Consider the following 19,103-nt stretch of genomic DNA (forward strand, 5'->3'; position numbering starts at 1 on the left):
CACGTGGTTAGGCTGCGTGTCCGGGAAACCGGAGGCATGGGGTTTGCTTCCCCGCGGCGTCCTCCCTTCCTGCCAGGTGAGAGGCAGGCGATGCCACATAGCCTCAGCAGATGAGTGCGATGTAAAGTCTTATTACATACCTAAGCACCGCACAAAGGGCCCTTGACGGTCAACGCGGCCTGAGCGGCCAAGAAACCCCGAGTAGTTTCGAGGTGCCCCTTAGTGTCCAAAAAATCAAATGTCAATTGCCTTTGTGGCTAAAAGGGCATGGGAAGACCCCGTAAGACCAATTAACACGACCAATGGTCCAACAAGGGCTTACTGAATGGCGAAAGGTTCCAGGGTAGCTAGGCGGGCCTTCTGAGCCATAGGGGACCACGTTTCTGTTAAAACTTCTGTTATAGCAGGGAAGCTTTGTTGGTCCTTATGCAGTATCCCTACTTTTTCTCCGCGCCACGCGAGCCAGAGACCCTCTTTTGGGGCCGTTGGAGCCACGCACCCATCCCCCCATTTTAGGCTTCCGGGGTTCCGGTGTCTGGAGTCTGGGACACCTCGACCGCCGGGATCTCTAACCGTGTATCTGACGCCCATACACAGATCCGGCTCGGCAGATCCAGTTTTACAATGTGCCCACGTCCAGATCATCGTTGTTGACATATCTTTTTATTATTATTACACTGACTTATCCCTCACCTCCACTGGAAAATCTATTGCACCGTGAGTGTCTTTTCATCGCCGTATCTGCCGCAGCGCGCCTGAGAACGCTATCATTTTTCTTTTTTGAGGTTGCCTCGAGGAGCACTCATAGCACCGACCAGTAGTATGTGAAGCATGCCGTGATAAGTGCTAGGGTGTAGACCTTCCTTCGCCAAGCGGTTTCAAAGCTAGTCATAAAAATACAGGTCTTCGATAAAACAACGGTGAATAAAATCCTTTGTTTCGTAATTGGAGAGGTATGCAACTTAGTCTTCATTTGATAAGCTTGCCTTCTCGTAAAATTTTGGATCCGCCTGATCAAAACCCTATACAGCATTAAGGTCTAACTTCTACATTGCAGGGAAACAGCCCGCAAAATATACATTAAACGGAACAAGCGCGCGGTGCAAACGGATTTCTACGGAGAGGGTTCGCACACGTGTTCGTTTTTCCATTCCCACGCCGTTCTGAGAAGTGTGCCAAGTGCGTTTACCGTTGAGATTTTGTGCTTTCAGCCCCTTCCCAAAAACGTGTACATGTGTTCACTGCACGTCCGCATACGTTTACGTGCGACAGTCCCTAACGCTCTGAGAGTTGTAGGGACGTGTTCCCCAAGGTGTCGCCGTCCCTGGATATCTGCTTTGCCTGAACACTCGTACTGTTCCATTACTCATCTCTCCCCTCCCAGCAATCCCCGCTGTCAGAGAGGACGTGCCCAACGGAGTGCCAAGACGACCATAGGCCCTCACTGAGACATGTGCTATAGACTAGACACTGGGCAGTTCCGCGGGAAAGCAATTAGAATCTGTGAAAACTTGACATTCGGTCAATCCCCTGAAGACAATTTCGGGGAAGTGCTGTTGCCTGGCGGTTCGGACAAGTGACTATTGCTGGCGTCTTCCGCAGATGAATCCGATTTGTGGGGACATACTGGGGCTAATGTCGCCTTTTCCAAACACAGTGGACACAGCTAGACGGAAAGCACGGGAAGAGGCGGCCTCGCGCATTAGTGCTGTTTACGAGTGTGGCGATGCTGACGGTGTCGCGTCGCCGTGGCGCCCACACGCAGTTGGCCGGGCTCTAAGGCCCGGATGTGCCGGTTCGATCCGAGGAAGACGGAGACGGGCCCCCATGCTATCCGAGCGCGGCGGCGTGAATTGGCAATAACAAGATTACCAATGCACAAAACTCACAGAAAAAGACGAGGCGTCATGGCAGGCTGCGTTTTTCGGACCAGGCTACACCACCAATAATTTGCGATAGATACACGCACACATGCGGGCACATTTTTGCCATCTATTGCACAAAAATGTCCGCACTGTCACACATTTCAGCAAAGCTGCCCCTAAAATGTACTCCGGTAACATCTCACAACAAATGATAAAATACTCCAGCCAGTTCCGTGCCGTAACAGTGAGGCAATTTTTATGGTAGCTATTAGTTATGTTTCTGAACGAGCCAAATGACGAGGACACAGCTATTGACTAAGCACAAGAATAAGAGCGACAACAGAGACCGTCCACAAACCACGTCCTATGCCATGGTCACATTCTGAACACGACACTAACCCCGCCCGTGCCTGTGACCTCGCTCCACCATCATTGTGACAAGACGCTTCCCACCCCTCGCCATATCCGAAGCATATACTACTACTCCAGTAATTCGGCTGCTCTGTTGCCGGCAGCCTTTGATAAGCGTAGCCGCACATGAGACCGTGGCAACAGCACGCCACGCGCGCCGACTTGTCGTTTCTGGACGGTCCCGGCGGTCTGCCACGTGGAATGTGAGAGCCTGCAGCCTCTCGGCAGCAGAATTGTTCACACCGCTGGCTCGGCCCGTCCGCCTGTGCCTAGCGGGCGGGGTGAGCTCACCCGACGGTGCCAGTCCGTGAGAGCACGTAACGTGGCCGGAGCACGGGACAACAGCACTGCGCGACAGGCAACAGACGCAGTCGCCGGAGGGTCCTACACACAACCTGCGCGCGTGTCCAAGCGGTTGGGCAATACTGACTTGTCCAGCACTACAGACAGCGAGGGGCACACGTGGTCGTGCATAGGCAAGCGGAGGGCGGTGATGGCGGCCGGAGACACATCGGTGCACCGCCCGCGAGCCCGGCTCGGCTAGTGACGGGGACACACAGACCAGTTAACAGACAGACGGTGACGACCTGGGCACGTTCCTGGGCCGGCGCGCGACATGCGGCGACGCGGCGAGCGGGCGCCACCGCCTAGCTCGAATTCTTCTGCTCCGGGCTGGTGGTGAGGTATGCGTCGGGACGTTTGTGCTCGTTCAGAGCCTTCTGCGTGTACATGTCCTGCGGCAGCTCCGACTTCTTCCGGAGCAGAGGCTTCGGCTTGCCCTGGGGTGCCTTCACCAACTGAAAAACACGTTCCGAAGCGATAAGTGGCGGCCCGCGCTTGGGATGACTATCGAACTCATCATAGCAGTACGCACCAACTTTGTGTGTGGCAGCAACTCGCCCCGAAAACTATTGAACCCAGAGCAAACATATTTTAATGAACATGCACCAGCGTACATGCTGGCGTCACATCACACACGCAATTAGGACATGACACAAAGCAATGCATGGCTGCTGGTCATTTACAACGAAATACTAATTACCACCGCGTACCACAATGCAATGTGCATGCGCTGTGTACTGATCGGTGGCCGCCATCTGTTTATTCCATTTTGCTTCAGTCACTCGTTGCGTCCAAGTAGCTGCGCCTTCGTGACAATCGAACGCCTCACGTCAACCCTCGGCTTGGATTCACAGATTCAGAAAAGTTCAGGATGGCTTTTGACTGGTACAGCCAGAGGTAGGACCATTTAACATGCTAAGTGTTTTCCGACAAGTCTCGCTGTTTCGGACAACACGAGCAAACGGCATTGTAAAGAGGATTGTTTTCGAGTAGCTGCGCATGCAACAACGTCCAAACACTGCGGTAGCGAGGTCAATGCAAGGGATTACAGTCGATGAAGAGACAGCGGCAACTATACAAAAATCGGAAGCTGCCAATGTCATCCGAGCGATACCTCTGGGGTTTGTTTGAACGCGCACTCAGCCCCTACCGCCGGGGCCGTTGAACGATCAACATTTCAACGTTGAGCATTCGCCAATTTCGTCGTCGTAGTTGATGGCATTCAAACAAAAGTTGTATCCTTATATGATTTGTTCCGAGTATATTGTCACACTTTGGTCTTTGCCTTACCGGGTTGACCGCCGGAATGAGTATTGACGGGGGTATACATATGCATTGCATTCCTTTTCTCTCAGGTCCTCATAAATGCATTTAATCAGCCTGCAGTCACATTTTTAAACGAACGAGTAGTTCTTGAGTCTCTTGTCCAATGTTTGCATTTTGCCCCAAATGCGGCACCGCTGGCGGGGGGGGGGGGGGGGGGGGCAGCAAGATACTTGCATCTGCAGCCTCCAAACTGACACCCCGCTACCGGCTCAGGTCCTCTCTCAGATCTCAGCAGATCTCCGTCCAAAATCCCACACAAATATGATACGCTCGCCTTAAATTTGGCCACCATCAAATTTGTATCCGCCACGTTCTGCGCGGCGACAGGCGTCTTTCCGCGCCTCCGACACGCTTGGAACGTTTCTTGGAAGTCTCGCTGGTTAAGTGCGTCAAACACCAACTGCCATTTACGCTGGATGTCCTCAACAGTGTGAAAACGGCGACCTTTCTGCTAAAAATCACCTTCGAACGGCTTCTTCTCTCTTGGGAGAGAAGTCACACATAACCAAACCCAGACAGCAGGTACGTGGGAGGCGCTTCGATGATGTTGGTAAAGCCCAAAACTAGTTCATCTTGAATTCACAGTGAGCGGGCGCGACGTCATGACGGAGCACATGGTACAACATTTCCCTCAGACAGGCCCGGAGCGAGATCAAAAGCACGCTTTCGTCTTTACATTAGCGAGATTGTGCACTCTGCTTTCGTGCCCTAGTGAGACTGGCAGTGACAAATTTCACTGCACCGTTCTGGAAAAACTGAGAGAACGTTCCCCGCAAGCGGACTGCACTCAGGAACAATGACAACTAGGCGCTTAAACATTAAACATTAAACACGCCCGCTCACGGTGCGGCGGAAACGTGGGAAGCTTTGGGCCGCACCATTACCACCGTCAACGCACGCTCGCTCCACTCGTCGGACGGGCTCCCCGCGACTTCTCCATCTTCCCCACGGCAGGCTCAGCCAATAGTCACCGTTTCAACGCCGTGAAAGAAATTCAGCACGAATCGCAATGGTACTTGATGCATCTAAAGAACAACACTTTCTGGGAGCGTCGTAAGCATAGCTGAAGTCCTGGGAGTGCCGTATCGCGGCAAAACGTAACCACTCCGACGGGGGTTACAGCCAAATTTGGATAACACACGTCGTATGTTTTTATGGGCATAGTTTTGGAACTTTTAGATCGCATCTCGTACAGAACGAACTTTTGAGGAGATAAATCTGTAATTCATGTTCTAAATTCTTTCACATCTATTCGCTTCAAGCTTTTCTTTGGGGTTCGGGACTTTGCCTTCGGCGCACGATTTCGTCGCTGTTTTTGGTCATTCGGCTCATCATCCGAGATCAGCCAGGTGTAAATATTTTAATAAAGTAAATATAAACAGCGGCTCACAAATCGCGCACACATCAGCTCGGTGCAAGAATTTCAATTTTCTAAAACTTAACACAGCAAATTATCTTAGCCTCACGTGCACTATGAGTGGCACTGCAGGGTCCTGGACAGAGTGCACCGTTTCCTCACGAACCTTAACCGACTTGTGCACAGGTACCCACAGGCGGCTACCAGGTGCACGTTCATAGTTGTTGTTTTTTTGTCAACGTAACATGGCAATACCCGTGTAAATGCGCGGCTCAGTACGGTCTAGCAAGGCCGATGATGGCTATTCAACGACCAGGGGTCGCCGTCATTGAACGTCCCGCAACTGGTTAGTGTGAGGCGTTATCAGCACCAAACACCCGGAAGCTTACAGCTGCGCCTCAGGACATCTGGATGTCTTGCATGAGGCTGGCTGGCTTACAGTCACATAATAATTTCCGGACCAGAATGTAGCCGTCCGTCTTACATGTCAGCACCAGTGAGTCATAACAGTTAAAACAGACGTGACACGGGCTAGAAGAAGAGGAAACAACAGGTAAAACGGCGCTTCACTGCTGACCATCGGAAAGAGACGTGATGGGTGCAGGATGTCGGTAAGCCTACGTGATATTAAAGACTTCTGGACAGAGGGGAAAAAGTAACTGCTTTGATTAACCCAGGCCAGAATAATTCTGCACCGCAACCGTCAAGGCATTGGTCGGCATTCTGCCGCAGTGTCACACGCAGTCGGTTGGCATGGGCAGCAAGAAAAGCCGGCGATGCGACGGATTAGAACACGGACCGTCACACTGTGGCCACCGAGGAGCGAGGATCGGACATCGCGGAGCATCACCGAACGGGCGAGGCGCGGCTGGAGCGGCCGCTCGGACGAGGCGGTACGCTGCCCTGCAATAGGACCGGGGTCAGGTCAGGTCAGGTCAGGCTAGGAGCGGGCTGTAGCGGGCACGCGCAACGCGGCAGGCCGCCCTGCAACACGGCCAGCCTCGTGCGTGCAGGCGAGGGCATCTCCGGGTTGGTCGGCTCAAATCAGATCGTGTAAACGACTAGTTACTATGGAGGCAAGGTCGCGACATAGCTTAGGTCGCAAGGCTACGTTAATCTGCGACAGAGCCACGCCACACCAAGTCCGGCGAGGTGTACGCGCCAGACCAGTCACATCAAGTGAGGCGGGTTTCGGTTGGATCCGCTAACTATAAGTGGGCCGCCGCCACACCGCGCATCGCCGAGGCTCAGGGTCGAAACCGGCCGGCCAGAGGCATACGACAACGAAAAACACAACTGGCTGTGGCAATGGTGGTGTTCCCCCCGCCGCTGCGTCTCGGACTTTGAGCCATTACCGAGTAGCATTTCCCAGGGACCGCAAAAGTGCTCAAAAGCCGCCTTAACATGCTGCGACGCAACCCCACGCAGCCGCGACCACATTCATGGTGCGGAAACTGTACGGCTGAGGCGCGCGCCACCGCGCCGATGAGAAGCTGGAGCAGAAGCTGCGCCCCACCGCCAGCACACCAGCCAATGCCACATGTGCGCGCGCACAAATGCCAGTATGTGTTTGTGCACTCTGGGACATCGCTCACGCCCAAATTGCTACAAAACACACTATGTAGTTATTCCGATGGTACCGACGGCGACAACAACTCGCGCGATATGTGGCATACCTGTTTTGCCTCAACTTTGATTTTCTCCGGGTCCATCAGCCCCTCGTCGTCTTCTCCCTCGACAGTGGTGGCGGCGGCGGCCGACATAGAGCCCGGCAGAGCACCGCCGCCTTCGGCAGCGAACAGCGGATACTCCGGACTGCGTTTGGCGAGCTCCTCCACCTTCTGCCAGGCCTCCTCGTGCACCCGCTGTCTCTCCCGCTCCCTGCACACAGGTGCACACGACGGCGTCAGAGTCGGTCGAATGCTGTCACATCCCTCGGCTCCCTCGCACTCACCCGAACACAGACGCAAGGTTTGAACTCACGCAATCGTAGCTTGCGATGCGCACCTGGCGTGCGGTAAGTGCAACCGCTGGCTCTGGTCATTTGCCCAGTGTGTTCGCCTCAATATCCCACCAATTCATTTTGACCAAACACAGCATGTGTGCAACTTACTTCTGTTTTTCTAGCTTGCTTTGCTGAGTACAGTCATCAAACAGCTTTTGGTTCATCTCCATGAACAGCTTCAGCGCGTTGTAGATGAGACCATGAATTGTCCTGGAGCAACAAAGCTGAATGTATACCACACAACACGACACACATAACACACATAACAGCAGTCCACGTTACCCGTACCCAGTCGTTGGCCCGGGACATGCAAGCACACATAAACAAGTTCATTCCCTGACAAATGCACGCCCACACTCGCACCAGTAAGACAACCACCTGTACGTGTAGACTTCGAGGAGGCAGGCTCTGAAGGACCCGATCGATTATGTCGGAACTTTACATGTAACTGCCACGCAGCCCGACGACGACGAAAGCCTGCCTTTAACGCTAAGTTTATGCATAAGCGACGCACCCAAACACGAAATACCAGTAGCGAACATTTGAAAACATTTCATCCGTTAAGTAATACTTAATACTAGGTGCACACATTATGCTATCCTCTATAAAGTTTCAGTAAAACCCGAAACATCGGCATAGTTCACCAAAAACACTCTCGGCGACTGGAGGGCAGACACCGTTCGCATCCTCGGAAGAGCAATGGGCAATGGCCGGCGCGCGTCCAGCGCGTCCAGGGCGTCTAGGTGGCGCCACAAGCAGCTCTATCCACTTACTTGTTCCAGTGGGACTTCGAATTTTTGTACAGGACCGGGAACATGATGGCAGGATGACGTTGGCATTTTCCGTCATCAGGGACATGATGTACTCGTTGTTCCAATAGTACAGTGCCCGCTCTGCCACCTGCATGGTGAGATGAATGCCTCGTGACCGGTCATGCCGTGACTATTTTGCGCACAGGTGGTGCAAAGAGCACGCAAAACAATAGACAGTTTGGCTCATCCCTAATGCACGTCATTGCAATCATTGGCGTTCTCGTGCCCGGCGGAAGCCTGGGCCTGCCAAAGTCTTAAGCGATAAGACTGAGTAAAGCCGCTTCTCTCCGAGATCTAACACCCTACGCATTCTCCATGCGGCTAACACTGTTTGAACGTCGTCGATGCGCTGCAGGCGTTACAAATCGCGACACGGAGGACACTGGAGCTGGGACTGGTTCTATGCAAACAGTAAAACTGCTCTGTCTGCTTAGACACGCGGCATTAAAGACCTCGCTAGACGGCACTGCTCACGGATCAGTGGGAAACTGGCACAGGTCAAACCACTACAAAGATGGGTCGATGCACAAAGGACTTTGGTTCGATTGTACGTATTGCTATGCGGTGCCTGAAACATTAAAACTGCCTGACATTGTTCACCTGCTCGAGGCTACACTTATCTGCTGCAGAGACCGCACTGTTCTAAAAAGCAAAACAAAAAACTATGAGGCAGCACAGCGTATGCCCATCATCAGTCCTCTTACTCTAGAGGATGAATTGCATTAATAAGGTTATAAAACACGCAGAATGACGGGGCGTTCGCCAAATTTCACTATGGGCCGCACAACCACTCCAATAACCACTGCAACCAAGTTAACCGCGCTACAAGCTCGCAAAGTTATTGGCAAGGCGTGGAACGTTTTGGAATGTTTTCATTTTGCAAGGCATAGAACGTTTTGGCATATTTCCATCTATTTTTACGTGTCCACCGCAGAACCTTCACTGGCGACATCTATCCATGAGAGTATTGCCACGTGTCATGCATCTAATAAGGGGGAACGTGACGTCGGCGGAGAGTATCCGTATACGCCAGTGGATCAATACCGTTACAACGTCCTGGTGATCATAGCATAGCAAGCTGCAGGCCGCGTCAAGCCGCAGAGAAACTGTCATCTTCCAGCAAGAAATAGGACTATAACGCGTTGCTTGGCAACCAAACAGCTGCTGCGTCGGGTTCCGCCTAATTTCTCCCTCAGTCTACAATGATGCCGCTGGAAGCTGTTTGATTTATTCGAGCCCTATTCGAGCCATGCCCGGACATCACAAAATATGTGTTCCTTTATGTGGTCACTCCGAGATCGGTGAGAAAAAAGCTTTCGTTGCAACATGCAAACTATTGATGGGCGTATACAGGATTTCACAGTGTGGGATACACATCACTTACTTTCTTAGTAGCCAACCTTTTAGGGTGCCGCAATTGCACAAATTAATTGAATGGCGAAGGGCGTCGCATGTTTTCAATAACTTATTTCTACGCAGGTACATCGAGCTTTTCATTATCGTAATTCATTAACGGGCATATTAATGCACGAGACCATTCGATGGCGGGGATGTGTTCCCAACGCCCACTGAATACGCCCCTAAAAGCATCGCGTGTGTGGGGGAGGGGAAGCAGCCGTCCAAGAAGCCTTCATACGCCTTTTGTCACAGTCGTGAAGTGCGACCGTCCCAGAGCACCAGGAGGCAAACAAGGACTGATCGGGTCGATGTTAGGTTTCCTTTACTTCGACTTCATAACTCGGCATACATCCCAATATCGGCTTTAAGTCCGCCCTCTCCACTCTACTACTCTGGCCCTAACTCCATCATAAAAACCAATCGCGTTGCAGAAACTATTGCGCAGCATATATTATCTATCTTTAAATGCCCTATATCAATATCAATATCATACCCCAGTATCTTTCAAGATCTATTATTTGCTTAGTTTGATTTAAGGCTGGTTTGATAATGTTCAATTAACCATATAACTAATATTATTTTTAGCTAAGATCAGTGCACACCCAAACCTGTGCCATCATGCATGCTAAATTAATCCTTGCGCCAAATGGCTCGCCTCTTCGTCGGTGGAACTCTGACATGTGGCTGCGCGGCAGGCCGGGGTCGGGGTCGGAAGGTGTACGTTGAGTCTCAAACACAACCTTCCATGTCATTACGTCAATGCTGCAATATCTCATGAAACACACGAGTTTAAAGACCTGCCACTGTTTCCCTCCGGAACAACAGGCTCTACCATAACTTCCCACAAATAAGAAAACTGACTTCTATTTAACGTCGTAACTTGCTTTCCAGTACATCACCACCACGTTTATGTCCTACGTAGCTCATTGTGAGGGCTATCCTTGTTCAAACGCCGTAATGACTAGTGTACTGCTAATTTCCTCGAGGCGTTGTTCGATCGGGGCGGTCCAGGGGCGGTCCAAGGGCGGTCGGGTGGACTGTCCTACGGGGGGCAGGGCGGAGCTTCACTCGATGAACGTAGCCCGCACCTGGAAGTGGGGAGAAGCCACGCAGGCGGCGATCTGCTGGAAGAGCGGCTTGATGACTCTCTGGAATTCTGCCGGCTCCATCACGTCCAGGATCTCCTCCAGCTCGTTGAGGAACATCACCTCCTTGGGGCTGTGCGTCTTGGGCCAGTACTTGAGCAGCGCCATAATCACCGGCTCCGTGAGTGACGGATCTTTCTCCAAAAACTGGTGGCAAAACGGGCATCCATATCACATAAGCTCCCAGAGGCTTGCAAGTAAACATGATTTAGATGACAATTTGATCATCTGACTGATATGCCACATGCGACTGGCGTCCTAGAAAACGACACATACATCTAAATATCGATCTCTTTGATGTGATGTTACGGTTCCATTATACCTAATGTTTACCATACACAACCGAGACCTGAATACCACACATATTATTGCTTCAATGCAAGCAGGTAATGACGAAGACTGCCATGTACAAATTTACCATGCATACTGCAGGGATCAATACCACCTCTTTGCACAGGAATGGTCTTACTTTTCCACTGTGAAAAACAATTCGGTCGATGCGTAGAGCTGTACATACACCCAACGGTAGGTACAGCTCTGTACCTGCCGCTTGGTATGGACGGCGATCGCAGTAGCAAACCAATACAGCAGGCACTGGCACGGGGCCAAAAATTGGGACCGATGATCGTAACGCCATCGATCTAGAAATGGCGATAGCCACATGCACCACACGAGCACCTTTACCACTTGTGAGGTTAGATAGGGCACGGTTAGATAGCCCGTGTCAAGATCTGTTCAACAAATCTTGAATACTTATGTCCTGACGTTATGTCATCAATCGGAGGAAGCCAAACGCCACATGTTGCACGCACCCACAGGTCACACTACGCAAGGACTTTCTCTTTCATGGTGTGTGTTTGCATCCTCCGTGTCAGAGACGAAAACGCTTACGTAGCTTTCAAGGATGCCAATTCAGCGGCCCTAAAGGTAGAGACTGCAACTGGGCGCGAGCGCCCGCACACGGGAAGTTAAAACTATCGGATCATAAAACAGCTGGTCCTTGACGGACAGGCATGAACAATTCTACAACAGATCACCAAAGCCTGCCCACCCTGGCCTCTCCGATTTCGATAAAAGTTCGCCCGCGGCCTTATCTAGGTACCGTGTGGGCTTTAACTTCCTACGTCACGGAGATCACAAGATAAAGGCCACCATAGTCGTAATCATGTGGGAAGTTGGACCAGAAAATAATGTTTGTGTCTAATGGTCCCATACCTGATGAAAGCAGCAAGTTAATTGGAAGCAGATTCTTTGCTACATCCATTAACAATCAACTACCACCACTTCCAGCCTTTTCTTACCAACGTGACCTGGTGACCTTTTATTATATGATGACCTTTCCAACAAGCCCTACGAGGAACCCCATGTTTCCACTGGAAGACATCCAGTACAGTCTGAGTAATGGCATACAGTTTTCTTGGTAACTCCAATCCGGCGATATTTCTCCGAGGTGAACGGTGAGGTCATGTCATGTCCTATAAATGTTGTTTTGGGTGCACAACATACCCCACGTTGATCATTGAAAGGCCGTCGCCTTATCATTATCTTGGCGATACCTTCGAGCACGTGGAGATCACATGGGTCACGTGTCAGTCCGTGATCTAGCCTTGAACGGCCGCTACAGGTAAGATGCATCTAGTCGACACAGATATCACTGTGCTGGCCCCCCTAAGCCTTCCAAAATACGCGCAAAGTTGGGCGATTTCAGGATCACAGGTGCACAGCCGGCTACATTAATTTGTCACCAATAACTGTAAGTCTTGCCATGTAGTCTAGCAAAGTAGGCTATCGTATTCTTGCGCGTTATATGAGCAACGTACAGGTACGGAAGATTTTCCTTCCTTCCAAAGCAGAGACGCAAACGTTTTCATATACATCCCACCCAGAACCGACCCGGCCAGCGGCAGAGCGAGCAATTTATCTGCCTAGTCCCGGCGCGTCCGTACCTTGATAACATGCCAGGTGTGCAGACGGTACTAGCCTTATACCGCGCCAGAACTATCACTGACCGTGGAGCTAAGACGCCATAAGTTGTTAAGTCTATTCTCAGCTCTTTTGGACCTCATTTATTCCACACCTATCAATTGCTTCTCAAATGTCACTGTCACACTGTTTCCACACCATCACATCGCCCGGCAACAATGTCTCACCTATGAACGCTGGCCAAGGTGGGGCCACTGACCAATACGCGACCTTCATGACCTCTCACAGGCTTCGGAATACCGGCAATGCACTTGTTGGGAGACGAGCTTTCAAATGGCACTAATATCGGCTGTGCCCGACGTTACACGTCATCGCCATCAACGTCAACATTTACCATACCTGCACGACGCAGTAGGCGAGCTGCGGGTGGTAGACTGAGAGCGACTTGACCTTGTGCAGTGGCATCAGCACCTTCAGCAAGAAAGCTTTATGCTCTTCTTTGAGCGGCAGCGCGAAGCCGTTGATAATGCTGCCCAGAATCTCCAGCAGTTCAGCAACACCGTTGTGGTGTTCTGTCTCGTAAATGAACCTGACAGAGGAGATCCGTGTCAGCATACGGAGTGCGACCTGTCTGGACATGGTAGTCCTGACGCGTATTAGCCCTGCGCATTGACCATTTCAGAAAGCGTTCATAATTTCAGTGATTTGACACAACCCTGCCATCATGAGATCTTACAAGCACCAACCACACTTAGCAGCATGGAGCGTAGAGAATGAGGTTGCGTGAATTTGATCACTTTATTTTTATTTTTTGTACGCATGTGCCTTCTGTTAGTCGCTCAAACATCCACTTTTGACACTTGCAACATACGCTTTCCTCAAGGCTTCACCACTATAACCTCACGTTCACTGAAACTGTTGTTTTTTTGCCTCCCACTGCACCTGTCAACAAGTCCTTCCTTACCGGTGCTGCCATGGAAGGTCCTTTTCAACCTGATAAGCCCTCAGCATCCACAAACACAGGTGGGCCCCCCTCTGGCTCGCTGATTCCCCACATCTCAGGAAGATACCAAAGTCTGTACAAGGAAAAACTTCTACAACTCTGGCAGCTGCATCTCTGACTGACAGCATTTTAAGGGAGACCCCTATGGTTGGATAGTCAGAATTCTAACAGCGTTGCTATTACCTTGAAATCTAGTGGAGTGTTGCGAGATCTTGGGGTGGCTGATGAGTGCACCATCCATAATGGATAACCCTACTATTTGCAATCATAAACACATGGCTTCAGCACCCAGACGCCGACTTGTGAAATGTAAGACAATCATCTGTAACTGACTGGCAAGCTTTCTTAAGTGATTCAGGACATCCTGACTGTTTGACGTGTCTGTAGTGTGTGACTTTTTAACTGTTTTACCGCAAATATTGACCATCTTCCAGGCGACAGTTTCAGTTGCCAGCCACTCACTTCTAGGTTGTAGGGAATGATCCTAAACACACAGGAAACCTTTATTAGCTGCAATGGTGGTATGGGGCATGCTGTTTGATTTGCCTGTGGTGTGTGATTTTCGTGTGGTGTGAAAGTAGAAGTGTGTTAGTTATCCTAATCATTGTGGGATAGTTTCAGCCGTCAGACACTTACTCCTAGGCTGAAATCGACGGTCTTCAGCTAGCAGTTAAGCTTTATTAGTCGCAGTCGTGGTATCTGGGGATGCTGATTGTTTTACTTGCCTGCGGTGTGTTATATTTATATGGTGCGAGAGCAAAAATATGTGAGCTATCCTGTGTGATCGTTGTAGCTGTCTGACGTTTACTTCGAAACTGTGGGCAATTGATCTATAACTAGCAGCTAAGCCTCGTTCGTTGCACAGGCAGCACCAGGGCATGACGATTGTTGGACTCGCCTGTGGTGTGCGACTTAATACACATGAAAGCAAAAAAAAAAAGGTGAGCCGCTTCTTCCAACTGAATATCTGAGTTATTCAGAAACATTTCGCGAAAGCTGGCATAACCGACCAAATCGAGCGCGTATAGTTCTTTTCTCAAAGAGGGACGCGACGCGCCTGTTTTTTATGGAGCGCCAGCGACTGCACTGGCCATGTTAGCGATCAGGGACCATGGCGGAACCTGGATTCGCTCCGGCCCCGTCGCGCGACAGTCCGGCGCGCCAACCACTGGGCCACTGCCGTCAGGCGACTGTCACTCCACTTTTTGAAATTCGGATATTCATTTGTCCCACGTCCTTTTGAGATGACGTTGCGGTGACTGTTCCCGCAAAAATAACCACTACCACAGTCAACGGAAGTACGACCACTCACGCAACAACATGAGAAAGTCAGCTAGTTATCAGCGCACACCGAAGGTCATTGGCCGTCTCGACCACAGCCGCAAACAACATAAGGAAGTCAGCTATTATCAGCGCACACCGAAGGTAATGGCCGGCTCGACCACAGCCGCGAATAACGCTACCTCGAAAAGTGAAGCAATAGCAGTCGTGGCATCTAGCATGTGATATGATATTTTTTGGTGTTGTGGCATTTAACATTTCATCATGGCATTGGGTAAAGGCATCTCATCCCATTTACAATTGAGCTGGCTGAGCAAAGATACGTTAAGCTGACAGAAAAAAGACACGGTCTGATCGTTTCTCCATGCCGCGAACTGCTCACCAAACGTTAAGAGACCAGGAGCGCAAAATCCATCAGACAAGGAACGCGACAAAAGGTAAACACGACACCGGACGAATCCAGACTTGTACTCACCTATAAAATATGTTGTTGATCTGTTTTCGGATGTACGCGCGGAGTCCCAGGAACTTGCCGTAAATACGATGCAGCGTTGTCTTCAAAAAGTCCCTTTCCCTTGGGTCCTCTGAGTCGAATGAGTCCAGAAGCTGATAAGAAGCAGGACATAATGTTGTCAACTCGACTTAAGCCATTTCCCACGTTCAATACTACAAGGAAACATTCACCCGAGGCTAGCGCTAATTTGTGGCACGCGTCCGCCCAGGTTAATGAGCCCTCTGAGGCACCCAGCGCGCACGAGTATGACTGTGCCACCGGCGAGCCGAACTGGGCTGCCACACGCGACCGCGCGGCCTGACAAGCGAGCTCAAGCCGTGGGCATGGCCAGTTGAAAGACACAGGTAACAAGCATGGCTCGTCTGTACGAAGAACTATGGAATAGGGAAGGAAAAAGATAGCAGAAGAGCATGTGACAGAAGCATATGACTTAACAGGAAGACGAAAAACACATCACAATGAGGCGGATAAATATTAATAGAGGGCACGAAAGGAGGGATGCCGAAGGTGAGACAGACGAAATGGAGTCGGGGAAGGAGGGAGGCAGAAAACATGGTGGAGAAGGTGATGTGGAAAAGAGAAGGGAACACCACTGTCGATCACCAGGATACGAGCGATAGTGCTGTATATTTTCCGGGTCTCATGTAGTGCACATATACTCAAATGAAACTTCAGAATAGGCTGAGTGCCTATTGTTCTAAAGGCCTTCTAACGACTGGGTGTGGCCATATAGGTGCAGTAGGCTAGGTCACCGTCGGGACATTTCTGGTAGGTCAAACTTTCAGCGGCTCCGCACAGACGCGTGACGTCACTCGAACTTGTTACGGACGTCACTGAGGCGCCGCCAGCAGGGCATTTAAAATTGTATCGACAGAACGTGGCGGTCATAACTAATCTAGACAACAAATATAAATATCATAAAATGTGTGTTCCGCTTACCAAGTTGTAATTGTGGTAAGGCACTCTCAGCTTGTGGTGCGCCAACTCGCGCCCCATGTGGGCCTCCAACGACGTCGACACATTAAATTGACGGGGCATATTCACCAGATGTTTTCGCCGGGTTAGCCCTTTTATGCGACCCTGGTGACACTTAACCAACCAAAGCATAGTTACATTCCACAGAATAGCGCTAACGTCCTGCAACACGACGTTACCCCGTGGCGTAAGCCGGAGGTGTATGTGAGCTTTCCTGTACTTTGACATTGGCTGTTATCAAGCACTTGAATCTCTCCAAACAGCAGCTGTAGAGGCAAATGAATTTTAGATGCACATCAGACCCTCAACCATCACGATACTCTGCTCTGCCAAGAATTTCTAAAATGCAATCGCCATGACTGCATGTCAGCTGCAGGTCCATGGCATAGCCAAATCCCACGCTTATGACTACCTATGACAAACTGGTATAAACACAACCGCAAACATCTCGTCACTTGGTGTTATCTGGCGTGTTCATCCCTCCCCGAAAAATACCCATTTCCTTCGCCCGTTGGATGGTTTTCAGCATTGCCTCAAATTTCGGATGCTCCAAACCTTGCTGTTTTGAAGAAAAAAACAATGTGCTCCTGAAGGTCGAAGGCAATGAGGTCTGACTAATGAGATCGCACTGCAACCCCTCTGTGTCTAGTGCTTGCTTCAGCTGAATAAAATTTTCTGGATTTTAAGCTTCAACAGCACCACAGTTCCATCCTTCAATTTAGGTTTCCCCAAAACTATTGGGACTTCAACTTGTTATCCTACACCATTTCTAGTGCGGAAAAAACAAGGAACTGCAAAATTATCGGCGTCATTCAGTAATCGAATTATTCCGTGTTTAGGTAAGACCTTCATGCATTAAGAACAGGTTCCAGCTGGTCAAAATGTCCCGGTTGCCGCCTTTAACCAGTCACCTTTCGAACGCTGTTCCTGGATGGCAATACCACATATTCGGCGAGCAACGTAAATGGCTGCACAACCCTCTCCGAGATAGCTGCGGTGGCGCAAAGCAGAGAGAAAACAGCAGACTGACGCGCCATGGCACACTGACGTCGGCGCGCGTAACTCCACGCTTCAATTACAGCGCTGCATTCCGAGTACCCACCCCAGCCTACGCAAACGCTATCTTACCGCATCTCGTTCTAATGAGCAAGACAAATTGATACACCCCCCTTCCCCCTCCCAACACACATTGAAACATAGCCAGCATCCTCACGGACCTTTAAGCTGCCCAGCATAAGCCAAAGCACGAGCGATAACAGTCGGAAGAGACACACTCGAAACGGCTCAGACCCGGATCTCACCTGAAGCACAAACTTTTGGTCAATGTAGCGCTTGGCCACGTTGGCTTGGAAGTCAGCTGACTCGAGGAAGCGCAACAGGAACTCGTATATGAGCTGAAGATGAGGCCAGGCCGCCTCCAGCGTCGGCTCGTCCTCCTCCGGATCAAACTCGGCACCGGACGGGTTGGACGACGGCGGCAGCGTCCGGAACAGGTTCATCGTCACCTGGCCGGCCGATCGCGCTGTGTCATGTATTCACACACAACGCAAGCATCACACGCCGGCAACGCATCGTGTGGACTATGGGGTGACATTTAGCGAAAGAAAACAAGTCAAATGCAGGTGTGTAGATTCCTACTCCATTGAAGGGACATTCAGCCCCCCCGCACCTTTAAGAAAGAGGTAGACCAAGAAGTGGGCCATCGGTGCTGTGTGGAGTAAGGCGGGATTTGAGGATCACTTAATTAAAGGATCAGCCATCGCGGACCATGCTTAAGTATGTACGGTATGTAAGCACTGCATAATCAACACAGACGCGACCACGGTAACGGAGTTTGTTTTGTCACGTCAGCATCAAAGATGCCATCAAACGTTTTTAACATATTTCGAGAACTTTCGGTAGGAAGACAACTGGCGTCACCTCAGTCAATAAAAACGTAATCTTGCTAACATCCAGGCAGCAACGATTTTATCAAAATATACACTTTCAAAAAGATGATTTCAAATATCTGCAAAACCCTTCTCGCCAAAAATCGCCGACAAAAGCTGTGTGCTTAAAACAATAACAGACAAAAACTAATATTCAAACAACTTTGCACATCAGTCCATTGTGGAAGAGTACTTTGAAATCAATATACCTCACAAATTCAAGGGGAGCTTTCTGAAACAGACAACCTTTAAACAGAGACAAAATCTGGGAAAATACGCACAGTTGAAGCCACTGAAATGTTGATAACTTGTGTTGATTTGCCTTGAGCCAAAAAACGCCAAAATCCAGCCAGTCACTGTGGCTATTCAACGAGCAACAATCCTGAGATGATGCGCAGAGGTGCTGAACGCAGGCTCACCATCTGGACGACCTCCGGGTAGATGTTCTCGGTGATGACGCCGCGCTGCGTGGTGACGTACTCGATCATCTCCTGCAGCGCCTGCCGCTTCACCTCCTTCCACTTCAGGTCGGAGAGGGGGTCCGAGATGAAGTCGAACAGCACGCAACACTGGCGGATCTTTTGAATGAACAGCTCTTCCCGCTCGCCCGCCGCCACCTCTGTAACACACGTGCACACACGTACACAAACATTAATGAACATCGCCACAACGTAGGCATTCCGTATGCGAACAACACATGTAAATGACAGGGTAAAGGGCAATAGCTGCTAGCGTAGGAGGACATGACGTGGTTTTCGACAGACTTGGTATTAGTCGTGATCAACACGTTACGAAATGCAGTGTGAAAGCTTTTCTAT

At 50.4% G+C, this 19,103-nt stretch overlaps 1 pseudogene; it reads right to left on the minus strand.

Moving 5' to 3' along the window:
• Window positions 1–1,905: 1,905 nt before the first annotated feature.
• The window catches only part of LOC119093296 (serine/threonine-protein phosphatase 2A 56 kDa regulatory subunit gamma isoform-like), a 28,163-nt pseudogene continuing 10,965 nt past the window's right edge, over window positions 1,906–19,103 (minus strand).

This window comes from Pollicipes pollicipes, unplaced genomic scaffold (assembly GCF_011947565.3).
Source record: "Pollicipes pollicipes isolate AB1234 unplaced genomic scaffold, Ppol_2.1 Scaffold_4002;HRSCAF=4701_pilon_pilon_pilon, whole genome shotgun sequence".
Lineage (NCBI taxonomy): Eukaryota > Metazoa > Arthropoda > Thecostraca > Pollicipedomorpha > Pollicipedidae > Pollicipes > Pollicipes pollicipes.